General features: G+C 41.2%; 1 protein-coding gene across 2 annotated transcripts in view; it reads left to right on the forward strand.

The window, feature by feature from the left end:
* Window positions 1-17,579, forward strand: part of RASGRP2 (RAS guanyl releasing protein 2) — a 329,120-nt gene that overhangs the window by 83,244 nt on the left and 228,297 nt on the right. The gene's annotated exons all lie outside the window — the stretch shown is intronic.

Here is a 17,579-nt window from a genome sequence, read left to right on the forward strand (position 1 = left end):
AATACGAAAAAATTAAAAAGAATAATTATTAAGATTTTGACGGATGCAGAACAATCTTTACAAAACAGAAAGATGCCAAAAATGATTTGAAATCAATTGATACATCAAGTATGATCAACAATACACAGATCCTGAGAGCAAATAAATAACAGTAATGTGGAAGTTCATTAAATCATATAGTCATAATAGTGTGCAAAAAACGCATAAGATATTTCATGATTTTAATACTACACCAATACCAGATAGAAACCAGTAAAACCAGGGATCAGGTTAAACCAATTAAAATCACAGTAAAAGTGCAGATACAATTTCATAAATATTATGTCTACTAACACACTAAAAACAACTATATAAAAAATATATATATGTACACCAGATTTACATAAGATTTCAAATAGATAAAAAAATGATCCCCAATTTTTGGGATAGATCATTGAATTAAATTCATATTCCTAATAGCAGCAGCAAGCACTAAAGAGTATATAAAGTGCTTGGAATTACAGATATGAACAAACAAACCCCATGTTAAAAACATTACGTTTGGAAATCACAATCATGTAACAATGCAATTCATTTTAAGTAACTAACAGCCAAATTCATCATTGTCCCGTTTTGCGAGTCCTTAATAGCGATTATTAAGGAATCGCTATTAAGGACTTGCAAAACGGGATTCATGTAGGTATAGCAAAAAATATTGCGATTCCTACATCTTCCTTATTTGCGATTAGCAAATTGCTAATCGCAAATAGGGAATAACTCCCCATTCATTCCTATGGGCCTAAAGGCATATAGGAATGAATGGGGAGTTATTCCTTAATTGCGATTAGCAATTTGCTAATCGCAAATAAGGATGCGATTTCAAGGGTGCCAGGGGTGTCCAAAGGACACCCTGTAGCACCCCTGAAAAGCAAATGTACACAGGTGTTGCGCACACACATGTCCAAAGGACATGTGTGTGTGTAACATGCTACTTAGAAAAATGCACTAAAGTGCATTTTTCTAATTTTTCGCTATTTACCACAAAGTCAGACTTCGCGGTAAATAACGGCCAAAAATTGCGAATTCGCAATTTAAAAACGGTTAATGAATTGCATTTAAGGAATCTCAAATAGAGATTCCTTAAATGCAATTCCATCCAATTTTGAGATTTTGCTATTAGCGATTTTTGCATTTCCGATGATGAATCCCAAATGCAAAAATTGCGCTCGCAAATGGCCAGATTCTCAGAATCTGTCCCGTTTGCGAGCGCAATTTGCAATGATGAATCTGGCTGATAGTCAATGTATTAAAGAAAGTTGTAAAGGTGCTCCCCAGTATTAAGCCCATTTGGCATCTTTGTGTCTAAGGGTATATTATATTGACTTTCCAATTGTCGCAAATTTCTCTCTCTGTTCTAATAGATTTAGGAACAGCGTCAATTACAAAGTAACTTAAATCCTGAAGGTTATTTTTATGCACCAGTTTGTATCCTTACACTTCCACCAAACACTCTGTCACTGCTGTTTTAGTTTTGTAGTGACTCTTTCATCGGTATGTCGTAATCCATTCACTACAGTAAAACACTAACGGGCACATATACAATACATATCTGTCTGTGAGCAAGGGCGGATGCCCGAAACGCGTCAGATTCGTTAAGCTCAACTTTTAAATAAAACTTCGTGCCTTCATCTATATTGGATTTGTGTGGTTTTCCTTGGTCGTTGTTACACGGAGCTTTGGGAGGCTGCAGCTGCTGCATATATATATATATATATATATATATATATATATATATATATATATGTTCACACCAATTGCCCTTCAGCTCGGAGAGGTCCCATGGCTCAAATAGCTTGCAGTCTCTTGATCCTACCTACTATAGGATGAACAATGCTCTTAAAGGACACAGATACAATGAGCCTACTATAGGTATTTCAAGAAATGGTCACCATCGGAACCACAAGTACCAGCATGCCATCAGGCATTTTCTGGTGTGCCACGCCCACTGGGGGCGGAGTTGTCAACAAAATAAAGATTAAAATCAAGACAACACTGGTGAGCCGTCATTGTTCCTGTGCAGTAGCCCATGAAGAAGAGGCGTTTGCCTCGAAACGCGTCGGCAATAAGGATTTTAAGGATTTGTGAAATGGATCCAAAAAACTGCCAGCAGCCTCGAGGTGCAGACCGGATGGTAGGGACTGCTCTGTGTGCCCTCTCCGAGCTGAAGGGCAATTGGTGTGAACATTAATAGAACTGCAGTCCTTGCCGTGGGAGAGGAGCACCATTTCCGAAGGTCGAGTTGCAGACCGGATGGTATGTGGCTTGGAAAGGCTTGGAATGTAAACTGTCTTCGTTCCTCAAGCGTGCAGTCCCATGGCTCAAACAGCTTGCAGTCTCTTGATCCTACCTACTATAGGATGACCAATGCTCTTAAAGGACACAGATACAATGAACCTACTATAGGTATTTCAACAAATGGTCACCATCGGAACCACAAGTACCAGCATGCCATCAGGCATTTTCTGGTGTGCCACGCCCACTGGGGGCGGAGTTGTCAACAAAATAAAGATTAAAGTCAAGACAACACTGGTGAGCCGTCATTGTTCCTGTGCAGTAGCCCATGAAGAAGAGGTGTTTGCCTCGAAACGCGTCGGCAATAAGGATTTTAAGGATTTGTGAAATGGATCCAAAAAAATGCAAGCAGCCTCGAGGTGCAGACCGGATGGTAGGGACTGCTCTGTGTGCCCTCTCCGAGCTGAAGGGCAATTGGTGTGAACATATATATATATATATATAATTTTGATGTATTAAAAAAATATTTTCTTTAGTAATTATTTTACATAAAGAGTATGAAATATAACTTAAAAAATAAAAAAATAAAAAATATTTATAATAAAAATGTAGGAAATTACTATAAAAAGAAAGAAATATAATAATTAATACATTTTAAAATTATCATTTACAAAACCTTTGAAATTCACTGAAAAAACCATAGGTTTCACACACGTTATAGTTAGGAATTAGCATTTAAAAAACCTTAGAAATTCACTGAAAAAACCATAGGTTTCACACATGTTATAGTTAGCTGGACATTTCACTCATACAAAACCATTGAAATTCCCCCGTTATAGTTAGTTCAGCTAACTATAACTCGCGTGCCCTCAATGCACTGCTGATGACGTCACATATTACACCACTCATGACATGGTCAGTGACATCACTCATGACATCACTGATGACATCTCAAATGACATCACTGATGACATCATCCATATGACAAGCTGATCATACAGTAGCCTAATCTTTTAACACTCATTATAAAATATGAAGTACCATATTTGAAACCATTGACACACCAGTACAAGTTTCTAACAACCCACTCAGTGATTCCTACATCTACACTCACATCTAAACACTTACCTATAGATTTACTCATACATGCTAACAAAGATCAATAGAACACTATTAAATATACTTATATACCTACATCAACATTACACACCAGCACATATCCTATTCCTTTATGCAGACATCCTACTCACTTATGCAAACAATTGATCATACTTATATTTACTAAGCTACTCACTTACACAAACACCACTTTATTTATTCATATGGCTAGTAACTCATACTTAGTACTTTATAAAAATCAGTATTACAAGTATACAGTTATTTATACATCAATCATACAATCACTGAGTATTATGTATACTTATTTATATACAATAACTGTCACACACACTGCCTTTTATATTTTTAGATTGTTGGACATATATCATTGAGAAATATATTTACTCATCACCACACCCATAAAGAGATTCACTCATCCAAACAACTGTTTCCACATACAGTCTTAACCTCATATACTTACTAAATCAACTATTTACACAACTTTTCACAGTCACACATGTCCCACCCAACCACTCACACATTCATTCACTATTCCATACAAATACTCATTTAACTAATTATTAACTAACGTAGACTTTCACATAGGTAGCAACCAACTTATGTAGTAGTTTACACAGCAAGAGATAGAGTGATACAGGTATTCATACAGTTTAATCAATATCCCATATATTTAATGAAACACTTAAAATTCCTCACTTAGACAGTCAATCACATTGGTAATAAATTCTCCATTCACACACTTATACTTCCACTCAGTCTTCAAGGCAGATTGCTATATATATAAATATTACATATTTAAATAACGAACCAAACCACTTTCACTGGATGATGTCATCAGTGATGTCATGAGTGATGTCATTTGAGATGTCATCAGTGATGTCATGAGTGATGTCACTGACCATGTCATGAGTGATGTAATATGTGACGTCATCAGCAGTGCATTGCGGGCGCGCGAGTTATAATTAGCTGAACTTACTATAACGGGGGAATTTCAATGGTTTTGTATGACTGAAATGTCCAGCTAACTATAACGTGTGAAACCTATGGTTTTTTCAGTGAATTTCTAAGGTTTTTTTAAATGCTAATTCCTAACTATAACGTGTGTGAAACCTATGGTTTTTCAGTGAATATATATATATATATATATAAATATATGTGTGTGTGTGATCAAGGCCGAGGAGGGGCTGAAACACGTTATGGTGACTTGCACCATTAAAGATTCATTTGCACTTGACATTGTGGTCCGTATCCGTTTGTGGCAACAATTCTGTGAGGAAAACGGCATTGGTTTGATATATATGTGTGTGTGTTTATATAAAACATCAATAAATTCTGCTTGTAGCATAATTTAAGTGTATGTATCAATCTGGTGGGAGGAAGCACATCGTGGAGGGTTGACAATGAATCAATATATATATATTGAAATGTATGTGAATTTGCCCAGAGGATTTTTAATTCTACTTTAGAAGACTATTTAATCCATAATGAGAAAATATTGTGCTTTGAGACTTTTTCCTAAGATATATTTATTTATTATTATTTGCACAACTTCAAATGCATATTTTGCACATAGGAGTTTTTACAAAGATTAGAACTTTGGGAATATTTATACAAAGGACCTTTTTTGAAAAGGAACATTATCTGTGGTTCTGTAGAGAAGAACAATACTGTTTACAATCAAAATGCACTTTATTAATAGATATAGAACTGTATACCAATATCTACATGCTTTTTGCACAAAAGAGTGAACATGTACAATTAAATTGCACTTTAGAAGTTAAATCTGATTAAGCATAAAGTTATATATTATTGTATTGTATATCTCTTATGAAAGCAAATATGGAATGGGAACATGAAAAAGGAAAATAGAATGGAAGTTCTAAGTGATATATGAAATGATGAAATAGGGACAGATATTGGGGGGAAGAGGTTACTCCAAGGGGTTGATTCCGATTTGGTAAAATGCCCTCCGAATAGCCGTACGGAGCTTTTTTTCCCATACAAATTGTATGTAGAACCGTACCCGTACGTACGATGTAGTATGATGTGTACCCAAACCAGTTCTCCGTACGAATCGTACCGAAGACCGTACAACTCACAAATCTGTACGAATCGCATTCGGAACGCGCAGTACGCGATGTGCATATGGATCGAAGCTGCATTTTCCAACCCAGCAAGTACGAATCGTATCGACAACACTCCGTACGACTCTTTTGCTACGGGAGCCTAAAACGTCCGTAAAAGCAGATTTCACCTCGAAATGCGTACGAAACGGACACCGACGGGTACGGTGTGTACACCCCATGATTGCAGGGGTAAGGTGCATGGGAGTACGGTGCGTACACCCCTGGATTTCAGGGGTACGTGCGTATGTCCCCGTGCGTACACCCCATGATCATAGATGTACGGACCGTAGGGGTACGGTTCATACACCCCAAGGTCATAGGTGTACGGTGCGTACACCCCGTGCGTACACTCCTTGATTTTAGGGGTACGGTGCGTATGTGATAGTGTTGCCCTCCGTACGAATTGCTCATACGCGACGTTTACCGTACGATTCTCGTACACATTCCCTGGTCCGGATCGTACTTGGCGGGTCGTATGGCATGTTTACGAATCGTACGGTTCACTGTGCGGGTCGATGTCGTACAGATTTACACTTCATTTTCGTACGGTTCGCAATGATTCAGACGTATTTTCTCACAACGGATCGTACTACGCGATTCAGACGGATTCGTACGATTCGTACAGAAACGGCTACGACTACGAATCGTCATAAGTATTCGTTTCCCGAATCGGAATCGGCCCCTTAATGTCCATATATATAATGATTCCAAATGAAGAGACATCTATATGGCACTATAGAATATAAAGATAAAATAGTAATAAAAAAACATAAAATTGATGGGGATATGGATTTAAAAAGTAGATCTCAACCTCTCTAAATCCTCACCAACCACCCCTTTTGGATTCCCTTTCCCAATTCTAAATTTCGAATTCTCTTAAACTCCTTACTTTTACCTTCCAAACATTAATTGCATATTAATTTCAATCTGACTTCACTCGTCTTCTTGGCTATATAAATTAATCTCTTTCAATTGAAATTGGGTACTTTACCTGAAATAAAGAGAAAAGAAACATGTAGATAAAAGTGGAAAATGAAAAGAAAAGAAAATATCTACTCATAATTGCATAAGTGATCAATTGTACAAATATATGAAAACTGAAAGATCACAATGTTTGTTGTTAGAACGGAAAGAAAAGAGCAGTCTAGTCAGTATTTAGTCAATGGTGGAGGAGAGGGGAGCTGTCCCTTTAAAAGCACTCTCTGCACGTGTGTAACTCTAGGACCCTGTTGAAGACTATGATTGAAGCGCGGTGGTCTTGTGTGTCTCTGCACCAAATGGTGATATTTATTTAATAAAACTAAGGATTTAATTAATCCAATTCCAAATCTTTATTTCGATCACAAGATCATAAAAGATATACAAAATTTACCAAGTCAATTAAAAAAAGAAAGAAACCGGAACATCAATATGAGATTAATATAAAATACATTAAAATTGCGAGAAATGAAGAAAGAGAGAAACAATGCCAGTTAGTCAAGAGATGGAGGTTTGTCACGAGTCTCCGACCCCCCTCATCAATCGGGTGCGAGCATACCACTTTGCAGTTAAAAATTTTGCCATAGCAAACACAATTGGCGGGGATAAATCAGTCTTTAAAACTCTGTATGCCGGTAGGAGTGTTCTAAATCCCAGGTTTATTAGGAGGGGGACAAGCCAGTGTTTCCTACTTTTCTTGTAGCCTCGGCAAAAGAAAACTGCATGCACATCGTTCTCCTTTATGTGATCGCATGCGGGACATTTCTCTGTAGCAGACCGACATGACCATGCTTTGGTGAAGGATTTTAGAGGAAGAGTCCCATACCTCCACTGCAGGAATAGCTTTCTTGTTAGAACAGGAGTCATGCCATCCAGAACGCCTTCAAGGTTATATGAATCTTTAGTTTTGATAAATTGGTGCGTTAGAGAACCTTCACGACTGCTGTCCAGAGCTCGAAGAAGCATGTGGTCATAGTACATTCTGCACAGCGCCTTCCTTGGAGTCCTCTTACTTGTGCTTTCCGGGTCTGACCATAATTCTGATAGTCCAAGGGTCTCGCAAGTGCTCTTGATGTAATTTAACCAGGGCGTCTTGGTGGCGTTGGGCAGGGATAAGAATTCCTGTAGCTCGGTTCTATAATTAATGAGATCTTGGCTGCTCCAAAGACGGCGTCAAAAAGTAAGTGGTTTGAGCCCAAGTTCCTCCGTAATGGGCCTCAGACCCAAGTCCAGTCTCAAGGGCAGGAGTGGAGTGCTTGGGGGAAGGGCTGTCAGCTGCCTAAGCAATTTGTTTTCTGTGGTCAGCAAGTTATATGGCGGGATGTGGCCCCATAATTCTCCCCCATAGGTGACTCCCCCCCGTGCCTGGACTTTATAAATTTGGATTGCAGGGCCAAGCGGGCGGTATGGTGACTTACTCGCAATTCTTGAAATACCTCCCACCCTCTGGGCCAGTTTCATATTTGCTTTTGTCCGGTGTGCCCCCCACGTTAAATTTTGATTTAGTGTTATCCCCAGGTACTCAAATGTGTAAACCCTTTCCAGGCGCACTGTACCAAGCAAGGGGTTGTGGCGATTAGAGGGCATGGGGTTTAGAATCATAAATTTAGTTTTCTGGGGGTTGATTTCAAGTCCCCTATCTGTGCAAAACTCCAGAAAACCGTCCAGCACCCGCTGAATGCCCATCGGGGATTTCGACAGCAGCAGGGTTTCGTCCGCAAACATAATTGCAGGCACCCTGCTGCCGCTCAGTTTTGGAGCGTCAGTATTGGCAATCCTTGTCAGGTGCGTGACTACCCCGTTCACAAAGAGGCAGAACAGGGTCGGTGCCAGCACACAACCCTGTCTCACTCCTCTGCGAACGGGGAATCTATCAGTTAGGTTGCCACTTCTCCCGCACCTGACCCGTGCGAAATTATTTTGGTGTAACTTCATCAGGATTGCGAGTATGTCTTGCGGGACGCCTAACTCCTCCATTACCTTCCACAATTTTGATCTTGGCACCAGATCGAAGGCGGCACGTAGATCCACAAAAACCGTGTATTCGGTGCCACCCTCGATCTGTGCAGTCCTCCAGTAAATAAGATTTAGTCGGAATATTTGATCAACTGTGGACACCCCCCTCCTAAATCCCGCCTGGTATGGACTCAGGATATCTGTCTCCTCCAACCAATTCTGCAGCCGGTCCAATATTATCCTACCGAAAAGCTTCTGTGATACGTCGATAAGGCTTATTGGCCGATAGTTGGCTGGGCGCAGAGGAGATCCCTTTTTAAATATTGGGACAACCTCTGCACCCAGCCAAGTATCCGGGACCTCCATTCCCCTGAGAATCGCATTGAATATCAACAGGAGATAGGGGGCCCATACCCCTGGCTCCTATTTGTATAGGTCACCTGGCACCCTGTCCAGCCCAGGGGCTTTATCTGTTGACAACCCTGCAATAGCTGCCTGAACTTCTTTTTCAGTAAAAGGTTCACCCTCTGGGTCACTCGCTAAGATGCAGGGGGGGGGACTCGAAGCCTCATCCTCTGGTGCATATAAGAACTGGAAATGGTTCTGCCATATGCTCGGGGCAATATTGGGTTCAATTGCCGAGGGGAGATCTTCTGATCCGCTATTAACTACCCTCCAAAACTTACGGGAGTCTCTGGTAGCTAATGCTCCAGAGAGTTCCTCCCAATGTTGTTGGTCCCATTCGGCCTTTGCGTTTGCCAGCAATTTCTTATATGCCCGTCTTCTGACTTGTATCTCCTCCCGGCTTCTACACGTCTTAATCGCGATTAGAAGTTCTCGTTTGGAGTTCCGGCATGTGGCATTATACCAGGTCTTCTTATGTTTCCCACTGTTTCCACCTACATCCTTTACAAAAAGATCCAATTCCATAGTATTTATTAGATCTTCATGCGTTCACCATAACTGCTCTCTACTTTTCCCGTTGCTAAGTTCCCCCCCGAGGGCGAATGCCTTTTCGAGCACTGGGATAATTCTGGACGCCACATGTTGCCAATTTTCCCCATCTTACTCTCCTTCTGTTGTTTTCCAGGAGTAACCCTGTGCTTGCCCTTTGTTCGTCCTGTCCCTTGTCCACATTCCCTGGCATCGCGTATTCAAGTTCCAGGGCATTGTGGTCACTGTCCAATCTTGCAATTACCCTAAAATCGATAATTCGTGACCAGGATGACAATTTGACTAGGACGTAATCCAGTCTGGATTCACTTCCTGCCTTATTAAAGGTACATTTGCTTGGCGTATCTGATTTAGTATGCCCATTACAGGCCCTAAGGCCATGATTAAGAGTGAGGGCAGTTATCTGGAGAGCGAGGGGGTCCAAGCTCTTGGTGGGGTTGCCACCGTAGCAGGTACCAACCATCTTGAATCCTCCTCTAGGGAGGGTCCATCAAGAAGGTCAGGCAGTGGCTCATAGTGCAAGTTTAGGTCCCCTCCAACCACATATTGGAGCTCCTTTGGAATTTCGCTTAGGAAAGCGGAGAGTTCCTCGATAGTATTCGATTCTCGTGCTATGGCTACTGGTCTCGAATATACATTTATTATCGCCAGTTTGGAGGAATTTGGCCATTCTAACAAGACGGCTAATATATCGTTAGAGTCCACGGTTAGGCATCTGGCCTGGCAGCCCAATTGGGAAGCTACCCAAATTGCAAGCCCTCCCGACGGTCGATCCCTGCCCCCCCATTTGGCAGGTTTAGTAAATACTGCAAACCCCTGGCACGTATACTCCTCTCTTGCCCAGGTTTCCTGAAACAGGCAGATGCTTTTAGAATTGATAAAGGAAGCCCATTCCCGGCAATCCATTTTGTTACCTAACCCAGCTACATTCCATCAAATCAAGTTCAGTGTTGGAGGCCTTATGGGAGGTAGCTGGGTGGCAGAGTTATTGTTCTCGCTTGTACCCAGATTTGCCATTTGATGTTGTAGCGGTTCTCCCTGAGCCGCCCCTGAATTCCTGCCAATACCAGGTTTTTCTGTTATAGAGTGGGCGGGATCTCCGTAGTATACGAGCTCATTGGGCGCAACTATCTGTTCCTCTGGAGCCAGGGCTTGGTCAGGGGGGATCGTTCTATCCTCACTATCATCTTTAAAATAGGAATAGGAATGGTACTTGTTCCTGCCTTTGGACCTGAGCTGTCAATCAGCCATTTCAAGGCTACTATACCTATTGAAGGTGGGCGGGTAGATTGGCTGGTGGATTCTAAAGGGCCTAGGAGCTCCTCTCAATCTTCCCCCCCATCCACCCCCTCCTGGTGCTAAACTCCCAGGTCTCCTCGTCGCCGTATGAGGGTAAATGCTCTGTCGCCATTCTGCTATAGTAGTAGGGGTCCCTCCTCCCTCCACTGTTACTCTCCCATGCTCCCGCCATTTCTTGATAATTCCCCGTCTCTGTTCTTCTATTGTATACGTACTTAATGGATAGAAGAATGAGAGGGGGAGGGGCTGGATGTAGGTCCCTTGATCGTCGGGGGCCCAACTGCAAATGTAAGAGGCCGTACTGGGTTCTCTGAAACTAACCAGGACGCAATCGCCACTGATTGTTTTTCTCATGTTTCCCACCCAGGTTGCCCGTCTTACCATAAGAATATCACTAATTGTGCCTTGTGGGAGAGGACTATATGTTGACAACCAGTTGATAACTTTATACTTGAGGGAGGCAGTCGTCTCTCTGGCGGTGGAATTTAGCTCGGGTACCCCCTCTAAAATTACTGTATAGGGAGACGCCTCAGGTGGTAAGTTCACAGATTTAGCTTTGCGGGCATTATTTTGCGTATTATCAGGTGGTTGCAGCTCTCTCTGTGACTTGTTAGAGGGAATAGCACTATCTTTAGGTTGTGTGATTATGTTTTGAGGTGGAAGTAATAATGATGCCTGGGTTTGTATAGGTGGGTTGTTTGTGTTTACGTTAGCCAAGAGTTGAAGGATCTTATTCTGATTAAGTTTGTGTTGCGTTTGTTGAGGGGTAGTTGGGCCGTTTTTCTTCGTCGTGATTGTTAGGTCGACGCCCTTTTTAAGCTTTGGATCTGCCCCCCCTTTGACTCCCTTGCTTGCTGGTTTCAAGCGATCTGCTAGCTGGACTGTGGATTTTTCAATATTGACCAGCCTAGCTTCAATCTTTATCAGGCAGGCTTATAAAGGGCTTATAAAGGACCTAAGGAGTGCACCTATGTCTGCGAGTGTAATGTCCTCGCTAGAAGATTCTAGTGATGTATTGGAGTGAGATGGTGTATCCATGGATACAATAACAATTGGTGGGACCACTACTCTGTCCTCTGATAAGTGGTCCAAACTGATATTGCTAGGGCTAGTAGTGTCCGGTGCGGGGTTAAATTTAGGTGTTTTTGCCCTACTCCCTCCCTTGCTTTGGCCCCCTTTCTTTTTTTTTTTGGATAGCTCCTTCCCTAGCTCCCCTTAAAAGATTGGAAACTTTCTCACTAATGGTAGCTTTTGCCGGTTCATGGCCAGATGGTTGAAGTGGGGTTTTTGGTATTTGGCCCGTCGGAAGGGTCATTAAGCTCATGTCCTCTAAGTCACTTAAAACCTCCTTTGTAAGGTCTAGGTTAGTAAGTGACTGATTGACCCCCGCTCCCTCGTTCGTGTGGTCACTGGCCTCTAACCTTCCATCAGGAGTCTTGGCTAGAGCCAATGGGCCCATTGATGATCTCCTTACCCAATCAATTTCCTGGGAGATACGTCTCTCAAGGACAGCAATGTCCTCAATCAGAAGTGATCCAGCTTTAACAAAATAATTGTCAATGGTACCTTTGGCGGCTCCTGCCGCAGCCAGCGAAGATTTACTCCTTGTTTCCCTGGTACTCATTCCGACGTCTGTATAATCCGGTCTATGTGGAGAGATGGGATAGTACGAAGGATCCAGCCAAGGGGGGTGGCCCGGTCCCGGTCTCTCCCGTCCTCGAACGGCCTCAAACAGCCCGCCCTTTGCCCGGGCTTCGCTCCGCGCTCCGCGCTTTGTTCCGCGCTAGTCCCGCGTGCGCGGGTGTAGGACTGGTTGTATACGTGTACGCTGGGGGCGTGGCTTACAGGGAGAGCGGGCCAGGTGACAACTATTGGCCACGCAGGGACTCCTGGTAGATTGAGTCCCTGACGTCACGCTCGCAGCCCTGTTTCACTGCCACGGACCCCACTGAGTGCCCTTGTGATGCGGGTCCCGCGGAGCGGGTCCGGCGAACAGTGTCCAGGGGCTCAGGAAGCAAAGCAGAGCAGGTTGGTCGCAGCACGAAGTCCTGTGGTCCGATTAATCCAGGAAGCAAGTAAAAGTGAGTCCCTGGCTGTGCTGCTGTGTCTTTACCTTGATGTGAAGAGACTCAAAAAACAGAGGTTGAAACCGAGACAAATTTTGATATTATATATATATATATATATGTATATATATATATGAGTCCCCAAGACGCTCCTTCTGAGATACTGGGACCCGTGAGGGTTGGCGCATATTCCAGCGGAGCAAGCCGGTAGTTTCCAAATGCACAATCGTTCACAAAGTTGTTCATGCACTCTCAGGAAGAAAGTAACAAATCCAAAATGAAGTTCGTGAACAAGCCGCAAGGCGAAACGGGTTGTGTGGATTAAACCTGTGAACTTCATTTTGGATTTGTTCCTTTCTTCCTGAGAGCGCATGAACAACTTTGTGAACGATTGTGCATATATATATATATATATATATATACATATATATATATATATATATATATAGTATGTTTTCACTTTTTACGATCATGTGTCACTCATTAGGGTGAGCTCTACTATGCATATAAAAAAGTGACGAACTTTATTGACACTTGCAGTGTGAACAAGGGTTCTTGTAGCCTGAAACGCGTAGCTGCTCTCTGCTGTGTGAAATAAATCATCGTACCTGAGCCTGTGGTACGTCTCCTTTTTCGCTGCGTTGCTTGGTTGCTTGCTGGAGGTTTTGTGGTGCTTTTCATTCGATATATATATATATATATATATATATATATATATATATATATATATATATATATATATATATATCACCTCGGATCCCCTGGGCATGTGTTCACCACAGAAGTCACGGCACCACAGCAGTTAACTCAGATTTCAAATATTCTTTATTTCACAAACACCACGTGCATTAAGCAACAGGACGGTCTACGCGTTTCGACTATACTTAGTCTTCAACTGGACCATAGAGTCCCCTGTGTCTAGACAATTTATGTTGTGCTCAGTGTTAAGTCACCTTATCAGTTTCCATACGTTTAAAAAAACAACTAGACTACCAATTCTGAGTCAGAAACCACGGCTTCTTGTATTCGCCATTTCTTACCCCTTGAGTCTATTCACTTAATTTTCCAGTGAATTACTGAAATAAACTTAATTTGTGAATAAGTAATATATGTAATGTAAAGTACTCAAATAAAATTCTGTTTTCCACATTGACATTTTACATAGACCAAGGTGTGATTCATATTTGATTTCCAAGGTAAATTTGAGAGTTCTTTTTTTAGAATTCTTTTTTTAGAAGTTCATTTTGAGGAGTTCATATCAAACAAAATGAGTGATTCATTCGGGCAAGGTTATTTGTAAAGTGCAATATTTGCAAAAGTTGCTAAAGGACTGTTACAATTCATTCCAAGTAAGACTTATTCAAATTGTAGTGATTTATCGATCCACTATGTGCGAGAGGGACAAAAGAAAGACAAAAGAAAGGGGAGGGCAATTTTTATGGATACTGAGTTAACTTCTCTCTTTTTGTATATTTCCTCCTGTTTGTTACATTGTCTTTTTTCATCCAAGGTTTGTATTCTAAAGTAGATTCTCCCTCCTGTAATAGATAATTTTTTACCCCTTTTCAGTACGGGGCAGTCTATTCCTGCACAAAGTTAATCGATTCCGTTAAGTACAATTCATCTGTTGTTTACTTTATCTTACCAGTCCTATTTTTTTGGCTGAGTGAATCAGTTTATTCCCTCAGGTTCAGTTATTCCCTCCTTTGGATATCTATATTTTCTAGGGCTTACAGTTTTATTTACAATTATGAGTTCATCTCCAGACAATGCACATTGAGAGATTGGAACATTGGAATTAGTCAATAATCACATTTGTTTAATCACTTCTCCAGATGGACGTGAAGCTCAGCGTCCAAGTTATGTCCATATGGGTATTCTGTGCCCATTCCGAGAATCATTCTGCTTTCCATTTTTCTTAGTTTTGAAATGCGATCTCCTCCTCTTTCAGATATTTTGGCGATTTTTAGTCCTGAGTATGTTAGTTTGCTGCAGTCTGCTTGGTGTTGTTCATTAAAGTGTTTCGCCATGGGGTAGTTTGGATCATTGTTTTTGATCGCATGCAGGTGTTGTAGGATTCGCAGTTTAAGTTTGTTAATTGTGCTCCCGATATAGTCTCTTCCACACGGGCATCTGAGTCTGTAGATTACAAATTTTGAATCGCATGTTATATGATCCGTGATTTTTTCAATTTTGCCACTTTGGAGTGTGTATTCTTTGATGTTCTGACCATGCTCACAGGCTTTACATTTTACACACTTCCAGAACCCTGGTGTGTCCAGCCAAGATGTTTTTTCCTTCGGCTTAATCTCAAAGTGGCTTTTCGTCAGGATGTCTCCTAGGGACGCTGTTTTCCTATAGGTGATACTCGGATAGGGTGTTAAGTGTTCCCTAAGTGTTTCATCCAGCAGGAGAATTTCCCAGTTTTTCTTTATCACCCTTTTGAGATTCTGACTCTGATTGTTAAAGTCCATGATGAGACGTGTTTTGTTCCCTGACACCTCCTGTTTTCTTTTCTCCGGTTTTCCCAGATCTTTAGTTGTTTGTGCTTGTTCTTTCCGAGAGATCAGGAGATCCGCTCTATCCTTTAGTTGCATGCGAGATTTTGCTGTCATCAGAACTTCCAATGGGTATCCTCTAGATAGGAAAGGACCAAACATTCTTTCTATTTCTGTGTTCAGGTCTTTTTCTTCAGAACAGTTCCTTTTGGCCCTTAGCATTTCTCCATAGGGTATACTCCATTTTAAGTTTGAGGGATGACCACTGTTGGCATGGAGAATGCTATTGCAGGATGTAGGTTTACGGTACATTTTAGTGCATAGTTTGTTGTTGCGTATCTCAACTTCTACATCCAAGTAAATCACACTGATGTTGCTGATGGTTGATGTGAAGTGTAGATTGTACCGATTACTTTCTAAGGAATCTATGAAGATCTGTAGATCTGTCTGGTTTCCGTCCCATACTAGAAAGAGGTCGTCGATATATCGATACCAACTTTTTATTTTCTGATGTTTTTTGTTCTCTTCTATTAGAACCTCTTTTTCCCAGACAGCCATCAGTAGATTCGCATATGTGGGGGCAAAAGATGTACCCATTGCCGTCCCCTGTTGTTGTAGGTAGAGATTGCCTTGGAAGAGAAAGTTGTTATGTCTCAAGCAGAAGGTCAGCATCTCAATCAACATGGCCGAATGTTCCAGGAAGTTTATTGATCTTTCTTTCAAAAAGGAATTTACAGCATCTACACCATCCTGATGTCGTATGGATGTGTAGAGTGAGGAAACGTCGATGGTTGCCATGAGAAAGCCCGTCTCCCACTTTATATTTTTCAGTTTGTTAACAAAGTCCATTGTATCACGTAGATAGGAGGGCAATTTCATTACGTAATTCATCAGAAAGATGTCTATGAATCTTGAAGTTGATTCTAAGAGAGATCCAATTGAGCTAACAATAGGTCTTCCGGGTGGTCTGTTTATCGACTTGTGCACTTTCGGCAGAAAGTAAATTGTTGCCGTGATGGGATTCTCTGTTTTTAGGTATATGAGTTCTTCAAAGTCGATCAGTTCTCTGTCTCTCCATGTTAGCAGGAGGTTGTGATATTCTTCCTTCCATTTGTCAATGGGGTTCTCTTCCATCAGTTGATAATGTTCCCTGACTCCTAACTGACGATTTGCTTCCTCCACATAATCCGAGGTGTTTTGAATTACAACGTTACCCCCTTTGTCTGAGGCTTTGATGAATATGGTCGGGTCATTTTTTAATTCTGACATAGCTTTATATTCATTTGGAGTCAGGTTCCAGTTCTTTTTTTTGTACGTTCTGTTCTTGTTTTGCATCGAATTGTTGGCTGATCTTGATGCCATTTTTGTTATTTCCTCTACCATGATCTCTTGGAACAGATCAACTTTGTTGCCACATGGTAGTTGTGGGCAGTATCTGGACTGTTTTTTGAGTCCGCTCTCTCCTCCTCTATTTGTTGACACCCCAATTGTTTTGCAGAATTCCATATCCGATACTGTGGAATCTTGTGTGTCTTCTATGTTGTGGGACACATCTGTGTCTAGGGAGGTTAAGGTTTTTAAAGCTGGAAGATCTTTTTGCAAAATGGGTGATAGATCAATTTTTTCTTTTTGCCGGTTCCCGGGTTGGGTTTTCTTTTCTAGGAAGTATTTCTTTAGTTTAACTTTTCTGCAGAATTTATAGAGGTCAATTTGTGTGTTCGCGTAGTCCAATTCTTTATTGGGGCAATAAGACAATCCCTTATTGAGTAACTTGGTTTGAGAGTCTGTTAAAATTATATATATTTATATATATCAATGGAGACGCACTCCATATATATGTATAAATTGATAGGTGGGTGCTTACACGGCTTAAGGACTGCGGCATTTGAGAAAGGCACAAGCCGAAACCGGTCATGCCAAACGTTCCTGATTAAAGAATACCTGCTAAAACCCTGCGGTGTCCCTCGTGATCTTCTTGAACGAGGAGTGAGTGATTTCATATATATATATATAAATAAATATATATATATATATATATATATATATATATATATATATATATATATATATAAATATATATATATCGATATATATATATATATATTATATATACATTAATGGAGACACACGCTTTATATTGACCTTTCTAGCTAACAATTCACTTCTAGAGATGACACTGTGTTGCAACCTGAAAATGGTTGGTGCGCTTGCTTAAACCAGAGAGCTCAAATGAAATCTGTTCTATTTATCTTCAGAAAAGCACCTCAGCGGTTACCACCTCTGAACCCGGGTACTTGATATTCAGAGAAAGT

Source organism: Lissotriton helveticus, chromosome 9 (assembly GCF_964261635.1).
Source record: "Lissotriton helveticus chromosome 9, aLisHel1.1, whole genome shotgun sequence".
In the NCBI taxonomy this organism is placed as follows: Eukaryota; Metazoa; Chordata; class Amphibia; order Caudata; family Salamandridae; genus Lissotriton; species Lissotriton helveticus.